Raw genomic sequence first — 25,233 nt, forward strand, 5'->3', positions numbered from 1 at the left:
TTAGATTTGTCTTGTTTTTTGGGTCCCGAACATACTTGGGCAAGTTTGCACATTGTTGTGCAGATGCCAATGCTGTCGCTATACTGGAACAGCTTGGCTAAGGGCACAGTCAGTTCTGGAGTACAAGTCTTCAGTACTACAGCTGGGATGTATTTCGGGCCCATAGCCTTGTTTTTATCCAGTGTTCTCTATTATTTCTTGATATCACGTGGAGTGAATCGAATTGGCTGAAGACTGGCATCTTTGATGCTGAGGATCTCAGGTTGGATGAGATGGATCATCCACTCAGTCCTTCTGGCTGAGGTTGGTTACAAATGCTTCAACCTTGCATTGTGCACTGACTTATTTTGTTCCACCATCATTGAGGATGTTTTTGGAGCCTCTTTCTCTGGCTGTTGTTTATTTGCCCATCACCATTCACGACTGGGTGTGGCAGGACTGCAGGGCTTTGATCTGATCTGTTGGTTGTAGGATCACTTTGCTTGGTCTATTGCATGCTGCTTCTGCTGTTTAGCAAGCAAATAATCCTGTGTTGTAGCTTCACCAGGTTAGCATCTCATGTTTAAGTATGCCTGGTGCTGCTCCTGGCATGCCCTCCTGCACTCCGCATTGAACCACGGCTGGTCCCGTGGCTTGATGGTAATGGTAGAGTGGGAGATATGCCAAGCCATGAGGTTATAGATTGTGGCTGAATACAATTCAGCTGCCTCTGATGACCCACAGCACCTCATAGATGCTAAGTTTTGAGATGCTAGATCTGTTCCCAGTCTATCCCATTTCACATGGTAGTAATGCAACACAATACAATGGAGGGTATTCCCAGTGTGAAGATGACACTTCATTTCCACCAGGACTGTGCAGCGGTTACACCTACCTATACTGTCAGGGACAGAAGCCTTTGCAATAGGTAGATTGGTAATGACAGATCAAGTAGGCTTTTCCGTCTTGTTGGTTCTCTCACCACCTACTGCAGCCCAGCCTGGCAGACATGTCCTTCAGGACTCAGCCAGCTTGGCCAGTAGTGGTGCTACCGATCCATTCTTGGTAATGGACATTGAAGTGCTCACCCAGAGTACATTCTATGTCCTTGCTACCCTCAGTTCTTCTTCCAAGTGGTGTTCAACGTTGAGGAGTGCTGATTCATCAGCTGTGGGGGTGATGGTAGGTGGAAATCAGCAGGAGGTTTCTTGCCCATGTTTCACCTGATTCCAGGAAACCTCATGGGGTCCCAAGAAAATGTTGAGGACTACCAAGGCTACTCGCTCCTGAATGTGCCACCGCCTCTGTCTTGTGTTTTTTAAAATTCTTTCATGGGATGTGGGTATCGCTGGCGAGGTCAGCATTTGTTGCCCATCTTAATTGCCCTTGAACTGAGTGACTTGCTCAGCTGTTTCAGAGAGCATTTAAGGGTCAAGCACATTACTATGGATCTGGAGTCACATGTAGACCAGACCAGGTAAGGTCGGCAGATTTCCTTCTCTAAAGCATATCAGTGAACCAGCTGGGCTTTTATGACAATTGATGATAGGTTCATGGTCATCATTATTGAGACTAGCTTTCAATTCCCGATTGTTATTAATTTGAATTCAGATTCAACCAGCTGTAATGGTTGGATTTGAACCCATGCCTCTAGTGTCTCTAATGTCTACCATGTCTCCCTACCATGTCTCTAATGATAGGGCCCTGGGAAGTACTGAGGATCAGGGAGACCTTGGTGTGCATGTCCACCGGTCCCTTAAGGTCGCGGGACAGCTAGATAAGGTGGTTAAGAAGGCATATGGGACACTTGCCTTTATTAGCCGAGGCATAGAATATAAGAGCATGGAGTATTGCATGCAGTTCTGGAATCCACATTATAGGAAGGATGTGATTGCAGTAGAGTGAGTGCAGAGGAGCTTTACCAGGACGTTGCCTGGGCTGGAGTGTTTTAGTTATGAGGAGAGATTGAATAGACTGGGGTTATTTTCCCTGGGAACAGAGGAGATTGAGAGCGGGCACGATTGAGGTGTATAAAATTATGAAGGGCATGGATAGGAAGGAATTTTTCCCCTTGGTGGAGGGATTAATAACGAGGGGGCATAGATTTAAGATAAGGGGCAGGAGGTTTAGAAGAGATGTGAGGGAGAATTTTTTCACCCAGAGGCTGGTAGGAATCTGGGACTCATTGCCTGAAAGGGTGGTAGAGGCAGAATCCCTCATAACATTTAAGAAGTATTTGGATGTGCACTTACAATGTCATGGCACACAAGGCTATGGGCCTAATGCTGGAAAACGGGATTAGAATAGTTAGGTACTTGTTTGATCGACACAGACTCGATTGGCCGAAGGGCCTTTTTCTGTGCTGTAGACCTCTATGACTCTATGACTCCAGAGCCTCTGAATTACAAGTCCAGTGACTTTACCACTATGTCACCATCTCTTTATTTTTTTTTTTTGTAAAAATATACTTTATTCATAAAATATCTTCAATCACATTCCAAACCATTTCAAAAACAACATTACAAGGGTACAATCCAGGTTAAACTTTTACAAAATGTATCACCAGGTGCATCAGTACAAACAATATTACAATCATTTACAGCCTTTCATTTTGATCTGTACAGCCCGAGGGGCTCTAAACAGTTCCCAGTCTCTCGGTGCGCTGTGGTAGAAAGGTCTTAGACAGCGACCCTTCCCCATTGCGCCTTTGCGGCAGCTGCCCCAAGCTTTAGTGCGTCCCTCAGCACGTAGTCCTGGACTTTGGATTGTGCCAGTCCGCAACAATCGGTCGGGGACAACTCTTTGTGCTGGAAGACCAACAAGTTTCGGGCAGACCAAAGCGCGTCTTTCACCGAGTTGATGATCCTCCAGCTGCAGTTGATGTTTGTCTCGGTGTGTGTCCCTGGGAACAGCCCGTAGAGCACAGAGTCCTGTGTCACAGAACTGCTCGGGATGAACCTCGACAGCAACCACTGCATCTCTCTCCAGACTTTCTTTGCAAAGGCACAATCCACAAGGAGGTGAACAACGGTCTCTTCCCCACCACAGCCACCTCGAGGGCAACGTGCAGAGGGGGTGAGCCTCCTGGCGTGTAGGAAGGATCTGACGGGGAGGGCCTTTCTCACCACCAGCCAAGCTACGTCTTGGTGCTTGTTGGAAAGTTCTGGCGATGAGGCATTCTGCCAAATGACTTTGACAGTCTGCTCGGGGAACCATCCCACAGGGTCCACCCTCTCCTTTTCCCTCAGGGCCTCTAGGACGTTACGTGCTGACCACTGCCTGATGGACTTGTGGTCAAAGGTGTTTTTCTGCATAAATTTTTCCACCAGGGACAGGTGGTACGGCACGGTCCAACTACTTGGAGCGTTCCGCGGCAGCGTGGCCAGACCCATCCTTCGCAACACCGGGGACAGGTAGAACCTCAGCACGTAGTGACACTTGGTGTTTGCGTACTGAGGGTCTACGCACCGCTTGATGCAGCCACACACAAAGGTGGCCATCAGTATGAGGGCGATGTTGGGCACGTTTTTTCCCCCTTTATCTAGAGGCTTGTACATCGCGTCCCTGCGAACACGATCCATTTTCGACCTCCAGATAAAGCGGAAGATGGCTCGAGTGATCGCCATCGCGCAGGAGTCTGGAATGGGCCAGACCTGCGCCACGTACAACAACAGCGAGAGTACCTCACACCTGATGACCAGGTTCTTACCCGCAATGGAGAGGGAGCGTCGCTCCCACATGCCCAGTTTCCTTTTCACCATAGCCACTCGCTCCTTCCAGTTTCTAACGCATGCCCCGGTCCCTCCGAACCATATCCCCAGCACCTTCAGGCCGTCAGCCCTGACAGTGAAGGGGACAAAGGATCGGTCAGCCCAGTTCCCAAAGAACATGGCCTCGCTCTTCCCACGATTTACCTTGGCTCCCGAGGCCAGTTCGAACTGGTCGCAGATGTGCATCAGTCTGCGCACCGACAGCGGATCCGAGCAGAAGACGGCGACGTCGTCCATGTACAGGGAGGCTTTTACCTGAGTGCCTCCACTGCCTGGGATCGTCACTCCTCTTATGCCCGGATCCTTCCTGATGGACTCGGCAAAGGGTTCTATGCAACACACGAAAAGGACAGGCGAGAGAGGACAGCCCTGCCTGACTCCAGATTTAATCGGAAAGCTATCTGTTTCCCACCCATTGATTGAGACTGCGCTACTGATGTTAGTGTAGAGCAGTTGGATCCAATTTCGAATTCCCTCCCCAAACCCCATTTTGGAGAGCACATCCCCCATGTAGGTGTGCGATATTCTGTCAAAGGCCTTCTCCTGATCCAAGCTGATGAGGCAGGTATCCACACCCCTGTCCTGTACATAGGCAATCGTATCCCTGAGCAGCGCCAGGCTGTCAGAGATCTTCCTGCCTGGCACAGAGCAGGTCTGGTCAGGGTGAATCACCAATTCCAGAGCGGATTTGACCCGGTTGGCGATGACCTTGGACAGAATCTTATAGTCCACATTCAACAGTGAAATGGGTCGCCAATTTCTAATTTCCTCCCTTTCCCCCTTGTGCTTGTAGATGAGGGTGATGATGCCTTTCCTCATGGATTCTGACATACTACCGGCCAGGAGCATACTCTCGTACACTCCTAGCAGGTCTGGGCCGATCAAGTCCCACAGAGCCGAATACAACTCCGCCGGCAAGCCGTCGCTTCCGGGAGTTTTACTCTTCTCGAAGGACTCGAGGGCCTTAGTCAGTTCATCAGGAGTTAGCGGTTTGTCCAGGCTCTCCCGCGTACTGTGGTCTAAGACCTCCGTGATAGAGGACAGGAAGGACTGGGAGGCCGTGCTGTCCGTGGCCATCTCTTTATAGCAGGACAAGACAGACCAAAAGATCAGGATATACCAAACGATCATGATAGAGGAGTCTGGGACATTGGCTGCAAAGCACAATTTGGTAAGTTTGACTGTCAGGCTGTTGTTTGGCTAGTTTGTGTGACACCTCTCCCAATTTTTCTCACCAGTCCCCAGATGTTACTGAGGAGGACTTTGCAGAATTGACAGGGCAGGTTGTGACTTTGTTGTTTCCGGTCCCTAGGTCGATGCCAGGTGGTTTGTCCAGTTTTATTCTTATTCAAATTTTTCATTGCGGTTTGATACAACTGTGTAGCTGGCTAGGCCATTTCAGAGGGCAGTTAAGTGTCAACCACATTGCTGTGGGTCTGGAATCATGTGGATTAGACAGGGTAACAAAGGAAGAATTCTCCCTCTGTAGACATTAGTGAACTAGATAGGTTATTATGATAATTCCATAGTTTCAGATCATTATTAACAAGATTTGTCTTTTACTCTAGATTTATTAATTAATTGAATTTAAATTCACCCAGCTACAATGGTGGAATTTGAACCCATGTCTCTGTAGCATTTGTCTGGGCTTCAGGATTAAGTGACATTACCAATAAGGTATTTCCTTAAAAATTATCTCTGTATCTCAGATAGTGGTGGGCTCTCTGCTAGCTGCCATCTTAAATTGTGAGCCAATCTGCTGTGGCTTTCAGCTTTCCAATATGATTCATCACTTTGACTCTGACTTTGATAGCATTACATTTTTATTTAAACCATCTTTCAAATCTTGAAGTACATTTTTGTGACCGACAGCTCCAGCAATAGAGTAAATAAAGTTAGTGCTCCAGAGGTCTTGGCTGCTGGTCCTATAAATTGGAGCGCAGAGGATGCAGAGACTGCAGGTTGCAGGCACTTACAGCAGCAAACTGTCACTTCCAGAGCAACATAGAGAATGTAAAACTAGCAAGGTGTTTGTTAAAAGCAATGATTGATAAATCACATCAAACAAAGCACACAGATCCACTGCACACAGTTCAAACTGCAGCCAAGAAAATAAGAAGTATTCACAGTCAACCATACACCACTACCAGAGTCTAAATTAAAAGCAAATACTGTGGATGCTGGAAATCTTAAACAAACACAGAAAATGCTGGAAAAACTCAACAGGTCTGACAGCATCTGTGGAGAGAGAAACAGTTGACATTTCGAGTCCGTATGACGAAGGTTCTGAAGAAGGGTCATACAGACTCAAAACGTCAACACTACCAGAGCCTAATTGTTTTTCGCCATTGACAGTTTTTATTCACAATCCATCCACCAGATAATGTGAAAGAAAGACTTTGAGATTTGTAGCATGTTTCCAGGTCTCTTAGAAACCTCTCAGCACAATTTGCACACAATTAAAAACAACACTGATACAAGCTCCATGTTATGTTTGACCCTGGGATGAGCTTCTGATCACATATCCGCTCCATCATCAGGAACCTCGATTTCCAATAACATGGCAATTCTGTTCCTGTCTCAGATCATCTGCTGTTGAAACCTTCAAACATGTTTTTGGTACCTCTGGGCTGACTATTCCAATAATCTCTTGGCTGGCCTCCCAACTTGCACCTTCCAAAAACTTGAGCTTATCCAAAACTCTCCTGCCCATACCCTAACTCACACCAAGTCATTGACTTACATTGGCTCCTGGTCCACCAACACCCCAACCTCCTCCAGTCCCACTGAGATACCTGCGCTCTTCAAATTCTGGCCACGCTTTTATTCCGGATTTTAGACGCATCTCCACTGGTGTGCCTTCGGCTGCATTGGCCCCTACCTCAGGCATTTCCTCCCTAAACCTCCATGTCTCTCTATCTCCTTCGTTAAGATGTCCCTTAAAACCTACTTCATTGACCAAGCTTTAGGTCATCTGTCCTAATGTTCCTTTATATGGCTTGGTGTCCAATTTTGTTTGACAATGTGCTTTAAGATGTTATACTATATTAAAGGTGCTTTATAAATGCAACTTATTGTTGCTGTCAAGTCCAGTGTCCGCTGTTTTGCAGGTAAATAGAGCAGGAAATTCTCAGAAAGCAAGATTCCAAAGAGACCAATGAGAAATGACCAAATTGATCTGCTTTTGGTGATATTGGTTAAAATAGGAATATTGGCATGGTTACTGGCAAAGCACCTTGCTCTTATTCGAATAATGACACAGGAATTGTCTGATATTTAACTGTTTCTCATATTCTATATTAATCATTGAGGAGGATACAAATAAGCTGCAAAGGCACATGGACTGGTTAAGTGATCGGGAGCAATTTGGATATTGCTGGAATGTTGACAGGGCCCATAGTCTTGGCAATATCCAGTGTTTTCAGCCAATTCAATTCACTCCACATGATCACAAGAAATGGCTGAAGGCACTGGATAATGCAAACACTATGGGTCCTGTCAACATTTCGGCAATCGTACTGAAGACTTGTGCTCCAGAACTAGCCGCGCCCCTATCCAAGCTGCTCCAGTACAACTACAACACTGGCATCTACCTGGCAATGTGGAAAATCGCCCAGGTATGTCCTGTACACAAAAATCAGGACAGATCCAACCAAGCCAATTACTTCCCAATCAGTCTACTCTCAATCATCAGAAAAGTGATGGAAGGTGTCGTGGACAGTGCTATCAAGCAGCACTTACTCAGCAATAACCTGCACACTGACGTTCAGTTTGGGTTCTGCCAGGGCCACTCAGCTCCTGACCTCATTACAGCCTTGGACCAAACAAGGGCAAAAGAGCTGAACTCAAGAGGTGAGGTGAGAGTGGCTGTCTTTGACATCAAAGCTACATTTGAATGAGTGTGGCATCAAGAAGCCCTAGCAAAACTGGAGTCAATGGGAATCAGAGGGGGTATACCTAGCCCAAAGGAAGATGGCTGTGGTTGTTGGACGTCAATCATCTGAGTCCTGGGACATCGCTCCAGGAATTTCTCAGGGTAGTGTCTTAGGCCCAACCATCTTCAGCTGCATCAATGACCTTCCCTCCATCATAAAGTCAGAAGTGGGGATGTTCACGGATGGTTGCATAATGTTCAGCATCATTCACGACTCCTCAGATACTGAAGCAGTCCATGTCCGTATACAGCAAGACCTGGACAAAATTCAAGCTTGGACTGATAAGTGGCAATTAAAATTCATGCCACACAAGTGCCAGGCAATGGCCATCTCCAATGAGAGACAATCTAACTATCTCCTCTTGACATTTAATGGCATTACCATTGCTGAATCCCCCACTATCAACATCCTGAGGGTTACCATTGACCAGAAACTGAACTGGACTAGCCATATAAATACTATGGCTGCAAGAGCTGGTCAGAAGCTGAGAATGCTGTGGTGAGTAACTCACCTGACTTCACAAAGCTTGTTCACCGTCTACAAGACAAAAGTCAACAGTGTGATTGTATACTCTCCTCTTGCCAGGATGAGTGCAGTTTTAACAACACTCAAGAAGCTTGACCCCATCCAGGACAAAGCAACTCACTTGATTGGCACCACATCCACCATCTTCAATATTCACTCCCTCCACCACCGATGCACAATTTTAGCAGTACCATCTGCAAGATGCACGCAGCAACTTACCAAGGCTTCTTCGACAGCACCTTCCAAACCCATGACTTCTACCACCTAGAAGGACATGGGCAGCAGACAGATGGGGCGCCATGACCTGCAAGTTCTCCTCCAAGCCACTCACCATCCTGACTTGGAAATGTATCGCCATTCCTTTTCTGTCACCATCTCAAAATCCTACAAGTCCCTTCCTAACAGGACTGTCGGTATACCTACACCACATGGACTGTAGTGGTTCAAGAAGGTGGCTAACTGACAGCTTCTCAAGGGCAATTAGGGACAGGCAATAAATGCTTGTTACAACTTCAGTTTTGCTAGATCTGGTATCACAGGTATGATACTCTCAATACTTTGTCTTGATATGTCGTTTTTACAGACAGGTGGGAGTGGACATTTATCTTTAATTTTTAATTTTGAGTATCTATTGGTTGATGCATAGAATGGAAAATTGGTTGGAGAGCGTTGCATACAAGTTACGGAGTCTGCCTGATTTTCCTTCCATTAAATGCGGAATACATTTAACTAAGAGAGCTCTGTCGATTTTAATGCTGTTGGTACAGTAGATTTGCTGACAAGATGACTGGAAGGAAATACATATTCCTCTAGTGCTGACCTCTTGATGGCTGGTAGTCAGCAATCTTCGACATGTGGGAGGTGTGACTGGATTAACTGGCGGATGTGTCAGGAGGCCTGAGAGTCGTCAGCTTTTTGATAAATCTATTGTTGCAGCACTGCCTAAAATGGTTGGCAGAACAGGAAAACTTAAATTACAAGCAGATCCAACAACAGCTGAAATCTCATTGCTCACAACATTTCTGCGGTTTCACAAGAAGGTAAATAAAAAGAGAACTGAGAATTAAATTTTGATGATGTTTGTAGCTTTGGGTGAAGATGCCCCTTTAAATAGCATATCTTTGCACATGCATCATAACTGTTTCTTCTGTTACTCAATGGAAAATATTTCTAGATGCACAACATAATGTTCTTTGCATATCTGTCTGTTATCCTTTTCCATGTCCTGCTATTAGTTTAACATGGCAGGTGGCAGTAGCCATCTGTGACCAGAACCACAGGCCCAAAACTGAGAGAGCTTTTCCAACAAATTATCCTTTTAGCATAAACTGTGATACTCCAGTGGGAATGCAATTGCTGACAGGCACCTTCCCTAGTGATCTTATGGCCTTTTTGAATCTCTGGATATTTTGTTGCATATGAATTACAAACCTAAATATCATGACACATTTGAGCATCTGGTTACTGCAAGCAGACTGGTGGTTGATTTTTTTTTCCATTCAGATTGGACCTGAATATTTTGTATCCCAACTCAAGGTGAAAATGAATTTAGCAGACATAGACATGGTTTAAGATTGTCAAGTCAAATGTCTTTTTAATTACTTAGCATTCCAGAATTTATACCAACATTTTGGGGATCACATTCCATGATTCCAAGTTTACGAAGAGCTACTGGTTTACAGTCACTGAAGAACCCATTCTTAATGCACAGGATTCCAAAATTGTTACACTTCAGGAGTACTTCATTGGTTGCAGAGAGCTTCATATTTTACTGAAGTTGTTAAAGGCGCTACATAAATGCAATTTTTTTTTTCTCTTTTTGGTTTTTGGTGGCTGTTTTGGTGATTAAATTCTGTCAGTATGTTCATTATTTCATTGAACACCACAAGCCAATGCCATTAGACATCTGGATCAAGATGGTTTCTGGATGGAAATTACATATACTTTCATATTGATGAAAATAATCACAAGGTTTGACTCCTTTGCCAGAGTTTCCCTGAGCTTCCATTTAGAATCATTTACATATTGCAAATATAAAATATAGCAGTGGTGTGTGGTGGTAATGTCAATGTTAGTAATCCAGAAGCCCAGGCTAATGCTCTGGGGACATGGGTTCAAATCCTACCATGGCAGCTGGTATAATTTAAATTCAATTAACAAAATCTGGAAATGAAAGCTAGTGTCAGTAATAGTGACCATGAAACTGTATCAATTGTCATGAAAACCCATCTGGTTCACTAATGTCCTTTAGGGAAGGAAATTGGCTTTCCTTACCTGATCTGGCCTACATGTGACTCCAGACTCACAACAATGTGGTTGACTCTTCTGCATAAAAGAATGGCCAGGATCTTTCAGGCGGTGACACGCAATGACATCAGGCATGAGTCCCGATGTCACTGCATTGTCTCGCGATGTTTTGTTTGGCGGGAGCGCACCAGAGTCGGTTGCTCACCCGCTACTATTTAAAAGGCCTATTGAGGCCATTAAGGGAGTAATTAAAAGCAAAAAAACTGCAGATGCTGGAAACCCAAAACAAAAATAAAAATACCTGGAAAAACTCAGCAGGTTTGCCAGCATCTGCGGAGAGGAACACAGTTAACGTTTCGAGTCCGTATGACTCTTCAACAGAACAGGAAGTAATTAAGTTCAACTTTATGCCGCCCGTCCAACCTTATGGTTGGTGGGCAGGTGAAAAGGCCAAGCGGCCTTTACATTTTTTAGGAAACCTCACCCACGAGTGGGATGAGGTTTCTGAAAGCCTTTATGAAATAAATAAGAAGTTTTTCTGAAAAATAGAAACATGTGCCATCTCATGTGACACAGTCACATGAGATGGGACATGTTTCCTTAAATTTTTATTGCTTTTATTTACTGTTTTCAAAAGCGCTTCAATCTCCACGAGGCAGCTCTGTGCCTCAGGGGGACTGAAGCGCTCTTTCGTGCGCATGCACAAGAGTTCTGGCCCCGACTCTCCCTCCTCCCCCCGCCTGCACAGGCAGCACTGAGTGCTACCACTCACGTATTACGCTGGGCCGGCCTTAATTGGCTCCCTGACCACCCCTGCCCACTCCCGCTGAGCCCGCCCAACACGGGAAAAATTCAGGCCAATACGTTTTTTAAAATCTTTTCAGGGTATTTTGTATTGTTTGATGATTGGTACCCAAAAGATACTTCCCAGAACATCTGCAAATAAGCACTATTAGCAGAAACTCCCAATGGTAATTAATTTATCCTAGGGTTTTGGCTAATTTTGTAGGTGGGACCAGCTCTAGCAAAACATTTTTAAAACTAGAACAAAAGACCTTGGTTTGTGCTTAAAATTCATGGTGTTTTGCATCAGCTATGCCAATATCTGGGCAACTGCATTGAAAACCACAACACAAGCCAAATGGAAACTCCAGATTTTTTATTTTTATTCCTCTATGCCTAAGAGAAACCTTCAACTCAGATTAGGAGACCCAGGCTGCAGTAACATTGCTGAAAGCAGATCAAGGCAGTAGGATTTTTTTCCCCTCACTTAGACAAACGTTTTGAGCTCATTTTGCAACTTGCAAGGTCAGGAGTATCAGCAGTGAGGAACACAATGGTGCTTTGCTGGTTTGCTATCTAGCATTAGCATCAAACACCTCCCAAATCAGTTTGACCACAACGAGTTGCAGAGAAAAGCTCCCTCCATCTCATCTAACAGCTCACCTTCAATTAGTTCCATTTCTCACACCAGCTAGCTTCATTCTTGCCAAGGTAACTGGAGCATAGGTCAGAAATTTCCCCCCATTAGGGAGGTTGTGCGGGGGTGGGTGCGAACCCAATTGGCACCCCCAATCGGGTCCACACCGCCATTTTACGTGGGTGGGCCAATTAAGGCCCACCCATCGTGACACGCGCCCGGAAGCGCTGAGCACGGGGGTGCCTCAGGTAGATTTGTTTAAGTTATGGAAATTTGAATAAATGTGGGAAAAAAATTAAAGGACATGTCCCCTCATGTGAAACTGTCACATGAGCTAAGACATGCCCATTATTTATTTCAAAAATTTTTATTCAAATAATAAACCCTTCATGAAACCTCATCCGACCCATGGAGGAGGTTCCATGAAAAATGCGAAGGCCGCCTGGGTTCTTCGCCTGCTCGCCAACCTTAAGGTTGGACGGGCAGCTCAGTTAATTACTTAAATTAATTTTTAACAGGCCTTAATAGGACTTAGTCGGCTGCGCACTAGCCGAGCCGAATATCTGAATGATGTGCAGTGACATTGGGACGCCCGCCCGACATCACTGCGCGTCATTTTACGCATCGGCAAGCGGGCCCCGCCCCCTGCTCGCCGACAGGAAAATGCTACCCATAGTGACCGAAAGGACTAATTTTACAACGATCACAAAAACAAGAATCACAATGTCTGGCGCAGAGCCTCATTCACCAAATACATTCATATGGCATTTAAGCAGACAGCCTAATTCACAATGTGCTTTCTTGGCTACTGAAACCGGGTACGAAGCGTACACATACATAAAGTTATCTCACAAAGTTAATCTTCAATTTTAATACAATTCCAGGATTTCTATCTTCCATTCAGGTCTGTTCTCTACATCTTCACTGAGCCATCCTGCCTGCATGCCTCCCCACCATACCCCACCCCATCCAATCCAACTCCTCACAACACAAACTGCATATTACTGATTACTGCTGAACCTGAGGCAGTTCTTCATTCATGAGATACAAAATTGAAGTTTCATAAATGAAACTCAAATTGAGCAGCACGTGAGAAGCTTTAAACACAAAACTCTAAGCTGGATTGGAACCAGGGCCCCAGCATGGTAACCTACTATGACACAATGTCTCTGTGAGGCAATAGATTTAAATACCAAATTAATTTCCTGTGAGCATTTTCAGAGATTGCCAGAGTAGTGAACTTCAAAATGTCAGGGTTTAAAAAGCACACTGCAAACACCAGACTTTAATTGAGAGCTGACCTAGAATGAGATCGAAAACCCTCCAAATCATTCCGAGGGAGCGGGTAGAATGCAGTTTTAACATGGAACTGAAGGGACAAATTATTTCAATAATTCTTATTGCGCCTTTAAGGTCTATGAGCAAAGGAATTAAAAATTCTACTTTTCAAAGTTCATATCAAAACTTATCAATTGCTATCATGATAAGACGAAAAATGACTTTTCCCCATAAATGTTGTAATATGCCTTTAACGGATAGCAGCATGCTATCACTTTAAGGTAAGTGTGTCATGTGACAAAACCTCGGTTTCACTTCAGCTTTGACACATAGCTCTGCAGCTCTGATGTCCTCAAGCTTTACATCCATGTATATCTGTTCACATGTGCCTAGAATTGGTAAATGAACCCACAAAGTGTTTGCACAATCCCTTATGCACAATTGGCGCCTTTACTTCATCAAAACAGACGTGGCATTGTGCACAGCAGTGGTTCCTTCTAAGTGACATCGTGCTCAGCCTGTTAGAAATATTAAGTACAGATGCAACATGGTGAACATTCTTAGATTATTCTACATGGCATGAGTTGACCCTTGATCAGACTGCAATGGGTTCGCAGCATCAGCGAGAGTTGAAATTGTAGCATGGTGACTGGTCACTTGACACACTTGACAAAGCTCTCCTAAGCTTTGAAGGCACAATGCAGAGTTTACTGCTCAAGTAAAGAGCTGATAAGCAGATGGATCCCACATGGCGAGATTGCAGTAGATAGACTATCGGTTCAGGGAGTGAGACAGAGCATCGAAAGGACCAGCACCGGGTTAGCACAGTCAGGAAAGGCGAGTTACCAGGCTGTGGGCCCGATCAATAGTGAGCGAGGGAGAGTCAAACAAACAGGACAAAAAAAAGTCAGTTTAAATTGGGGTGCTGCTGACCTAGGTTACCATTAGAAGATCTGTCCGTACCAGCAGAGTACCTCTACATGTTAGAGACTTATAGATTCACCAGTCCTATACACTTATGTAATGATAATTAAACATGAACATGTATTGTAAATGGTTATACTTCATTGAAAGGGGGGAAATATCTTTAAAAAGAAAGTGGGTGTTGTAATATATCTTTAAGGGATAGCAGCATGCCATCACTTCAAGGGAAGTGTGTCAAGTGACCAGCCTCAGTTTCCCATCAGCCTAGGTCAGAATACAGCAGACATAGCCCTGCTGCTGATGTCCTTAAGCTTTCCGTCCATGCTTACATGTTCATATGTGCCTTGAATTAATAAATGAACCCACAACATGTTTGCTCAAGCACTTATGTGTGGTTGGTGCCTTTATATCATCATAACACTCACAATAATAACTGTTCTTCTGCAAATTGTCTTGCCATAGTGATAGTAGGTCAGCTCCCCATAGGCACATTGGTAAAGAAAATTAGCTCCTTTTTATCTGCCGTCAAGAAGAAACTTGCCTTCATCACCTGCTCAATGAGCAATTAAACCATCTCTTGGAGAGCAATTAGTATTTGATTTTGAGCATTGCCACTATAAACTTACTTTGTCCATAATATCAAAAATGTAACTTTTGTACAAGCCTATACATAGATAGGAATGGTCAGCATTGGAAACCAGGAAAAACATTTTAAAGAGCTATGTCCCGTGTGTAGCTATGTATATAATCAATTGAGCCAAAGTTATTTCTGTAAAAGATCCCATGGTGCTATTTAAGGGAGAATTAAGATAGTCCTCCTGATGTCCTCACCAATATTTATCCCATGTTCCATGTCATGGTGGCAAAAGCTCAGAGGCACTGACTTCACTTCTGAAAACCATGTTTGAATACGAGTGAACAATTTGTAATAGTTGTGGAGCGATGAGATTCGGAGGAATGACAACAAATATTCAAAGTTGACCTCTAAATTCCCTGACTGGACAGAAACACCAAGCTTTGAAAGTAGACCTGCCCACTAGGGTATTCCTTAACTGGCCTATTGCAGACCAGAGAGAAGGTGACACCTTCTGCAAAGAGATATGCACCCTCTTGCTTAACATATGCAAAACTTGCTTAACATACATTCAAACCTTAGAGCTTCATCAAATGTATTTCTCAGATCACTCCATCTCTTTAGAGAGCATTTAGTAATTAATTCTGAGCTTTGCCTCTGTGAAATATCTTGCTTTTGCCATGATCTCAAAAATTTAACTTTTGTATAATCTAATACATGGATAGGATTGTATCCATGTGCTGTGGACTGATACATTGTTAGTCAGTACCCTGACTATAGTGCAGTAGTGAGTAATGTAGCACTCTGAATACTCACGTAAACATTGTCTATATTTTTGTCTCTGTGTTTTGTATGTTAGCATCTGTGGGGCTAACCTTTGGTTGACTGTAGATTGTAACATTTAAGGTACAGAATGTACCAAGGTTGATACATTTGATCCTGCCTCAGGGCAGGGGCAGAACCTGTTGGGAGATATTAGCAGGTCAAACCAATCAATTTAAGGGGCAGAGTGAACAGTAGCCCATAGGGAGCAGACAAAGAGGAGTTGGATCCATGCGGCTGAAGCACTGCCATTCGCTCCATGCAGCTGAGGGAACAGCAGCCCATAGTGGGCAATGGTTGGTCAGATGAGTTTAGAGCTGGGAGAGGCAGCATAAGATTGTTAGTTCCATGCTGCTGGGGAGACTAGGGTTAAGAGAACCCCAGGGCAGTTATCAGCCCAGTGAAGCTGTGAACAGCAGTCATTGGCTCCAGCTGGGATCTGGGGCAAAGGAAAGCCCATGAGCAGTGGGGTTCTGCTCGTGGCTAGAGATCTGGAATCATGCTGGTAACTAGATGCTAGGGTGCAGCCTTATTAATCTAGCAGCCTCTGGAGAAGAGATTGAGCAACTGGGAGGCGAGCAGTCATTGGGGCAGTCTGAGTTGGAGTGTTTTTTGAGGAAAACCATAAGGTAGATCTTAAAAAGAGAGGAGCTGAAATCCCTCAGGAGAAAGTCAGGATTTTAAAGAATTTATATGACTCATGTCTGGGTGGGCTGCTGAGAAAATTTGGGGGACCTGTCTTGGTTGTGTCTGCCATTTAAGGTGTAGTTTGTGGAGTATTTGACCACAGTTTTCCTGTTAATTTATGTTTACCTCATTCTGGGTGTTAGAGTGTAAGATAGATAGTGTTGACTGTTTGCTTTACTAACTTTTGTATAGCAAAAGTTCTTCTGTTTGTTAAAAACCATGGAAACTTGTGGCTTTATTCACTTAGAAAGTAACTGGGATTTAAAATGTTATCCACTTAAAAAAAAGTTACTGATTCCTGACCAGATCATAACAAATTTGGACATCTGGCCTGGGATTGTAACAACGTATGCATGAATATATAGTTCCTAAATCATATTGGAATAATATAACAGTATAATATTCTCCTTTCTTTTAAAATAGTTGCCTCCATATGTCAATATAATTGTACTAATCATAAAATTATTTTTATATGTTGGGTCAAATCTTCCAATCAGCATTAGAACTGCTTCATCTGACACTGATCAGGCTGAAAACTTTGCACCAACCTGGATATGTTTAAAAAGGCCAGACTTCTAACCCACAATGCAGAAGAACTCTCTCAGTACAACAATCCATTCAAAGAGCAACAAAGAAAATCAGTGCAGAAGCCACACACCCTTTTTACAATACTAGCTGCTGTAAGGTAAGTTTAAATGTCCATTGTGAATGTTAGTGAATGGGTGATGGATGAATGTTGGTGAATGGGTAGGGTGGTAGCTTGGGTAGGTGGTGAGGTAAGTGTGTATGGTGGGTCATCTAAGTGTGTAGGTGTTTGGGTGGCCGGTGGGTATGGTGGCAAGTGGGTAGGTGGTAGGTGGGTAGGATGGCAGGTGAGTAGGATAGCAGGTGGGAAGTTTGGTACGGTGGCAGATGGGTAGGGTGGTAGGTAAGTGAGGTAGATCGGAGTCAGGCCAGAGGTAGTCTGGAGGTGGGGGCTAGTCAGATTCATTTGGAGAGGTAGTTGGGTCAGGTAGTCAGGTGTTGGGGGGTATTTGGGGTGATATTTGGGAGGAGTCAGGGGTAGTCATGGGAGGGTCGCGTGGGGAGTTGGGGATATCAGTGTGCATGATTGAGGGGATCAGTTGTATAGTTATCCAAAGAGACTAGGATTTTTCTGTCTAATGTTTCCTGGGTAGCTATCCAGGTAAGCACTATTACTCAGAGTTAGAGACCTTTTCAGAGCGTCCCCGGAGCAGGCAAATTTCCCATTGGAAGTTAAAACTTCCCGGGTAATTCTCACGGAGTCAGCACGTCAGGAGTTCCGCAGGGTCCAATGCACATCTTGGCTTATCTTCCAATCTCCAACAATCTGGAGACCAGAAGATATGGGCCATTATGTCTAAACTAAAGAAGTTTAGCAATCAACTTTTACAAGTAAAATTGAACACTGTAAGAGTCTTTTATAGCTTGTTTTCTTTTCTCAAAAACATTATTCGCTGCTTAGATAGTAAATATTGTGTCTCTTCTTCTGAGCTAAATCAGCATGTTGCAGTTGGTCTTTGGCCGGGCAGTACTTCTCCTCGAGCTCTGCATTATGATTTTGGAGCTTATGGCCAGGGTTTTAATGCCCCTCCCACCTAGTGGGATATTACGGTTCTGCCGAACTGAATGGAGATTTAAATGGCTCGCCGCATCCGTGAGGGGAGACACACCATGGCGGGGCCATAAAATCTTGGCCTATGTTTCTCTTCCAGCCACTCTATGTGCCTGTCTTCCATCAGTTTTTAGGCTTCCTGCTGTGCCCGTTCTGCTTGACCTCTTGCATTGCATATTCCCTCTTTTAAACATTTCAGCATTTCTTGTAGTTTGTTATTGGTCTCCAGTAGTTCATTCTCCAACTAATACAGTGTTAAGCTGCTTCTCCAGTTCACTAACTTGCTGTCTGAACTCAGCACTGTCACTTTTCTCTTTTTCAAGTTCTTCTATTTGAAGCACATGTTGTTGGAAGTTTTGACCTTAAGTTCAGGATCTCCCTCTTGGGTGCCTCCTCTGCTAACTGTACAGCTTACAATTTCTCTTTCATATGCTCTTTTTCAACTTACTCAGCCTTCAGTCTTTCCCAGTCAGTGATTTTATTCTCTAGCTCTAACTTTTCATCTCGGAGAGCTGTAAATTTCTGGAAATCTTCTTTAGCTGCCTGAACTTTCCAAGTTAGCTTTCTTTCCTTTTCTATCAAGAGCTCTTTGTGTCTTTTGATGTTGGCCTTGAGAATTTCAATATCTGACTACATCCCATTTATTTGGCTTTGCATGGAGAAGAGACAATTTATTTTCATTTGACTACAGCTAATGTACCAGCGACTTTTAAAAAAAATACCAATGGTTCTCAGCCTAAAGAAAACATTTCAGCTTGCAATATCTATGGATTAAAAATGTAAGTGTTCAGACCTTTTGCAACAAAATAAATATTTTATAAAGACATGATTATCAGGCTATTGTCATTTATCTTCACAGATGTTCCCATCAAAAGGGGAAAATAGGGGATTTTTTTTTTACTCAGCGAGTTGTTTTGATCTGGAATGCACTGCCTGAAAGGGTGCTGTAAGTATATTCAATAGCATTTTCATTGGGAATTGGTCATATAATAGAGAAATATGAAATTTGCAGAGCAATGGGAAAACAGCAGGGGAATTGGACTAATTCAAACAGTTCTTTCAAACAGCAAGTACACAGACATGGTGGACTGAATGGTCTCTTTCTGTGTTCTATAATATTCTGTTCTTGCATCCTTCTGGAGAGTTTTCTTGGCAGGAGTAACTGCTTAGCCAATGCTGTTGGCAAGCTACTATACTGGCAGCTGTAAATGCCATATTATTGCTTAACATGACTTCCACATAACTCTAATCATTCTTTCTCAAAACAATATATTGTTTAGCATATACAAATTGGTGAGGCATCAATGTCATCACATTGTGTTTCTTATTTACCTGGTCTAACGACAGAAATATCATTTTTCTCAGAGCAAGCTGGCCCTTGTTATAATAAGCTTTTGAGGGATATCAGCATGACATCACTGGAAGGGAAATGTGCCTTGTGATCCAGTCTTAGTTTCACTTTTGTTTTGAGCAAAGTACATCTCACAGCTCTGATGATGTAAAGCTTTATACCTGTGTATAACAGTTCTCATGTACCTAGTCTTAATAAATGAACCCACAATGTATTTACCCAATCCCTTATGAGTCATTGGTGTCTTGTGTCTTACACAACAAATAAGCTCAAGGACTTATATCATTATTAGAATACGACAACCCTTTAACGTTCCAAGCTTCGATATTTAAAAATATTGCACATTAAACTAATGTGACTTCTGAAAATTCTGATGGATGTCCCTCTCTTTGCTACCAGTATCCAGACATAACAGTAACCTTCAGCCAAAGAAGGAGCATTCTTTATGCTAAAGTCAACACTGGTGCAGCAAATGTGAAGTTTACAACTATAAGTTCTCATCAATTTGGAAATCAAGGGCACAGTGAGCCAAAGGAGATAATTAACACTCAGTGTCAAATTACTTGACCACAAACTGGGTGCTGCAACACAGCACCTGTGAAGAATGTGAATAAATAGAATTTAGTCCATGGTTTGCATGTAGGATAGCCAAAGAGATTTGAGATTCCAGTTGTCCTTGACAAATGCACACAAATGCTCATTATGTCACAGAAAATGCTTAAATTTTTGAATGTTTGCCCTCTTAAATGAGGTAGCTGTGGAGCACAAAAAGAAAAAATCAGTAAGTAAATATATTCCCTTTAATGTAACTTCAGTGTGATTTATTCTTTCACTTTTGCCCACATTATTCATCTTCTACAAATGCATTTTATGAGCTCCGTGAACTTAACTCCCTTGTGTAATTTGCTGATATTTGAGGTACAATTTGGAAATGTATTATGTCTGCAAGAAAGTGGGTCATAGAGCTCAAACCAGTTGTACTTTGACAGTTCACTCACACCAGGATAATATAGAAATATGAACACTGCTGACACGTAATTTAATTGTATCTATTTTTATTAACAGAGGTTTTGGTTAAGGCCACTCTTCAAGTCATACAATGACTAACCGTGACCGCCTCCAGAATTCATACTAGCAGTAAGCCACAGGGATAATAATTGCAGTCGCCCACCAGTGTGATAAGGTTCTCTCACTAGAAGATAACTCACTGTATTATTCTAGTCCTCTCAGTTCTGCCTCACACTGCCCATCAGCTTTCCATTTGCTTGTGCTGCCATACTTGTCTCCCGTGGTTCGGCTGGTTGCACTCATACCCCTGAGTCAGAAGGTGGTGAGTTCAAGTCACACTCCAGGTCCTTGAACAGAAAATGAAAGAAGACATTCCAGTTCAGTGCTGCACTGCCAGAAATGCTGTCTTTTGGATGATAATTAAAGTGAGGCGCCTTCTGCTCCATCAGGTAGAAGTGAAATATTCCATAGCACTATTTCGGAGAAGAGCAGGAGAGTTCTCCCTGGTGTCCTTCCCAATGTTTGTCTATCAACCAATGTCAGTAAAACAGATTATCTACTCATTATCTCATTGCTGTTTGTGGGACTTCTTGCGCAAATTAATTGCTTAATTTCCTACATTACAACAGTGACCACACTTCAAAAATATTTCAAGGCTGGAAAATGTGTTGCGTCTTGAAAGGTTCTGCATAATTACAAATCTTTCTTTTTAATTTCCCTTTTGACATTGCTTTCATATCATTAGCCCCTGCCCACAGTATGCTCCTCCATCTTTCCAATAAACTTTCCCAGGCACATATTTCTTTTCAATACTCACTATCTTAACAGCAAAGCTGTGCACTTCACCTCAGACATACTCCTGATTGAACGATTTACTACACAATGTATGAGCTGGTATCGAGGATGGGTTACAGTCATTTTCTTTATGCCATTTATTAACAGTACTGACTGCAACGAGTAACTAATTCGCTGCAAAACAAACAGCCTTGCATTTATGCTTTGTGAACTATAACAGAAGCCTTCACAAATGGTTTAATGGTGCTGAATTATTATGCATCACACCTGTGAGAACAAAACACAAAGCTTTTTAATTTTTAAGATATTGATGTATTTATGATAAGAGCTTTTCACGTTTGCTAACAGTGGCGGTTTTAGCAGTGACAGAAACCACAAGAAGAGGTAGAAAATTGTCTTAGGTGGTGGGGCAAAATGGGTAGCATTATATCAGGCGGCCATTATACGCAGCTCCTGATTTTCACTTACGTTGCAGTCAATGAAATTAAATATCAGGCACTGTGTATAACAGGCAGCTGATCTCATAGCACTCATTTTGTTCCACTGCTCAAGATGAATCCCTACCCCATAGAATCTATTGAATGGAATAATTATGTTTAGGTTTAGTGATGTTACTAATCCTGTTTGCAAAGGGGGAAGTCCCAAAAGCTGAAGTGAGCTATTTTTGTTGTATCAAGTTTATAGAATCACAGAATGGCTGCAGAACAGAATGAGGCCATTTGGCCCATCATGTCTGTACTAATTCTTTAAAGGAGCAGTTCACCTCGTGCCACTCCCCCGCCATTCCCCCATTGCACATTCTTCCTTTTCAGATAATAATCCAATTCTCTCTTGAATGACTCGATTGAACCTGCCTCCACCAAACTTACAGGCAGTACCTTCCAGATTCTAGCCACTTGCTGCAAGAAATAGATCTTCCTCATGGACAGAAATTTCCCCCCATCGGATGGGGGTTGTGGGGGGGGCGGGCAGGGGTGGGTGCGAACCCGATTGTTGCCCCTGATCAGGGCCATGCCGCCATTTTATGTGGGCGGGCAAATTAAGGCTCCCTGTGCAGGCGGGGGAAGGGGATTCCCTGAGTCGCATGCACGTGAAAGAGCACAGAAATCTCCCTGAGGCTAAGTTTTAACCATCTAAATAAAGAAATTAAAAACTTTTAAAACATGTCCCCTCATGTGACAGTGTCAGATGAGCTGGGACATGTCAATGAATTTTTTTGAAAATTTTTATTGAATGTTTAAACACTTCATGAAACCTCATCCCGCCCGTGGATGAGGTTCCATTAAAAATGTGAAGGCCGCCTGGGCTCTTCGCCTGCCCACCAACCTTAAGGTTGGACAGGCAGCTCATTAAATTATTTCAATTAGTTTTTAACAGGCTTTGATAGGCCTTTGACAGTTCGGTGGGCGCGCAGCTGACTCAGCTGTGCGCCTGCCGAACTAAAAATCTAAATGACACGTGGTGACGTCGGGATGCCCGCTCAATGTCACCGCGTGTCATTTTACGCGTCGGCGAGCGGGCCCCGCCCCAGCTCGCTGATCCGAAAATTCTACCTCATGTTGCCATTGTTTTTTGCCAATTAACTTAAATTTTGTTCTCAATCCTTCCACCAATGGGAACATTTTTTCCCTATCTACTCTGTCCAAACCCCTCATGATTTTGAATACAGCCATCAAATTCCCCCCACCCCACCCCCACTAGGGCTTTCTGTATCTTGCTCGTCCTGCTTTCTACTCTTAATGTCACCATTAGCACATTTCTTAGCTAATATCACCACCGTCAACACCTCTTTGTCCTTTTGTCTATGACATCTTTTGGCAATCTCCACCTATCACTGGCCCTTTATCCAGCTCTACCTGTCCCCCCCCCCCTCCCCCCTTAAACCAGCTTATATTTCATCTATTTTCTATTTTTCCTTAGTTCTGGTGAAGAGTCATTCGGACTCGAAACGTTAACTGTATTCCTCTCCGCAGATGCTGTCAGACCTGCTGAGTTTTTCCAGGTATTTTTGTTTTTGCTCCTCCCAACCTTCTCTTCTTAAAGGAAAAGTTCCACAATAAACATTCGGGCACTAATCCTCATTGTGAGAAATATTTAAATCAACACAACAAAACCTTCATATTTATTTAGCACCTATAATGTACTAAAATATCCGTAGGCACTTCACAGGGGCACCCAGAAACAATGACGCCATGCCACATAATTAGTTATTAGGCCAGATGACTAAAAGGAGTGTCTTAAAGGAGGAGAGCAAGGTAGAAAGGCAGAAAGATTTGGAGAGACCCCACAGCTCAGTGCCTGTAGGCAACTTAAGGCATGGCCGTTCATGTCAGAGTATTCAAGGCCAAATTAGAGGAGTGCAGATATGTCGGATGCTTATGGGGTTGGAGGTTACCAAGTTGGGAAGGGCCAGACCATTGAGTGATTTGAAAACGAGGATGAGAGTTTTAAAGTCAAGGTGCTGTGAACTGGGAGCCAGTGTAGGTCAGTAAGCAGAGAGGTGAATGGTGGACAGGATTTGAAGCAAGAAAGGACATGAATAGCAGAGTTTTAGATGAGCTCAAATTTATGGAGGGTACAATGTGGAAGGCCAGCCAGGAGTGTGCTGGAATAGTCAAGTCTGGAGTTAATAAAGTCATAAACAAGGCAGGTATGGAGCCTGGTGAAGTTCTGCAGGTGGAAATAAGTGGTCTTAGTGACAGGGCGGATATGTCATTGAAAGTTTATTGTGAGGTCAAATATGAAACCAAGATTGCAAACAGGCATCATCAAACTCAGCATGAGATGGACAACCCATTATGATCAGAAACAGAAAGCATGCCTTAATCGCACGTCTACTCCATTGTAACCACAAACAACAGAATGTAACCTATTCAGAGATTGATCCACTGGAGTATCATGTTTGGGTGAAAACAGATACATTTGACTGTGGTTTTATATTGCAAGACACACAGGATTTTATACAAGCTGCTACAGCAATTGGATTCCTTAAAGTCAACACAACACGTGTTTAATCAGGAAAGGAAGAAAAAAAACACAGAAGAGAAACTAAATGACTCACCATCTATTTACCTCGGACTAAATTCAAATCCGATCCAGGTTGCAGGGGTGAAACTTTGTTCTTTGCAAGAACCCTGTGTGAAATGTGTTTGGAGAATCTTAATACTTCAAGTCTGCAGCAGTAAACTGCTCTGATTTGTAGCTAATTTGAAATCTCAGATGGTCACAGAGATAGTTGGTGTGGTAAATACAAGAGGTCACATTGGTGCAGTAAGGGTGTTCTTCTGAGGCAAGGATTAGGGCAACTTCTTCAGAAAAGCAGAGGGAGCTTTCCACTGCCCCCAAACCACGCCGCATCTTGTCAAGAATTCCTCGACGCTGATAGCAAGTACTCAAATTGAAAAAGTCCTCCTCTTCCTAACAGCATTCCTCACTTTAGGGAACAGAACATTCATCACAAAAAGATGAATTCCAAAAGAGTGGCAGAGACAGGTTTCAAGAAACAAATAGCATCTGTGCTCCCTGCAGACACATGTTGACACAAAGAGTGCTGTACAACAGATGGATAAAAGTCCAAACCACAGAGCTCAGTTGCTGCCAGGATTTTGCATGAGAGAGAAAAAAATAATCTGACAAGATAATCAGAACATTTGGAAGGTAAGTGCAAGGTTGTGATAAGTAACTTCCATTAACCAACAATGCACCTCAAGGATTGTTTTAGGATCAGCCCATCGATCCATTATATACTAGAACTTACTTATTGATTAAAAATCAGCAGTGTGTAAAGATTTGTTGTTTGTTTTGGCTGTTACATAAGATGACAGCAAGTCAGGTTCATGAGAGCAGATTATAAAATGTTACAGAATGAAATAAAGTGCAGCTTGTTAAACTCCTGACAGCCAATTGGTGAGGTAGGAGACCAGAAGTCGCTCTTTACTCAGTTTTAAATTTATTCACCAAGTGAAACATTCAAAGCGTATAATTCCAAACTCTACTCCCATACCAGTGTCAATAGGTACCTCTTTATAGACTATTTTGAATAAAGCAAATGACCAACAAATCAAACTAATGAAAAAAGGGATGGTGGCGGAAAACTGTAATGAAAACAAAATGACAAAGGAAACTTACAAAATCTAATCAAAATATCATTCCCGGGGTGACAGTGCACCCCAGCCAGTGTGGTGCCCACCGATTATCAGAAGGCTTCTAGTGTACCGGTGTACACCGCGCACTCCCTCTCCAGGGCAACCTGGCCGTGAACATAGCCGCGGTAAAGGGGCAG

This window comes from Cetorhinus maximus, chromosome 10 (assembly GCF_964194155.1).
Source record: "Cetorhinus maximus chromosome 10, sCetMax3.hap1.1, whole genome shotgun sequence".
Taxonomy (NCBI): Eukaryota; Metazoa; Chordata; class Chondrichthyes; order Lamniformes; family Cetorhinidae; genus Cetorhinus; species Cetorhinus maximus.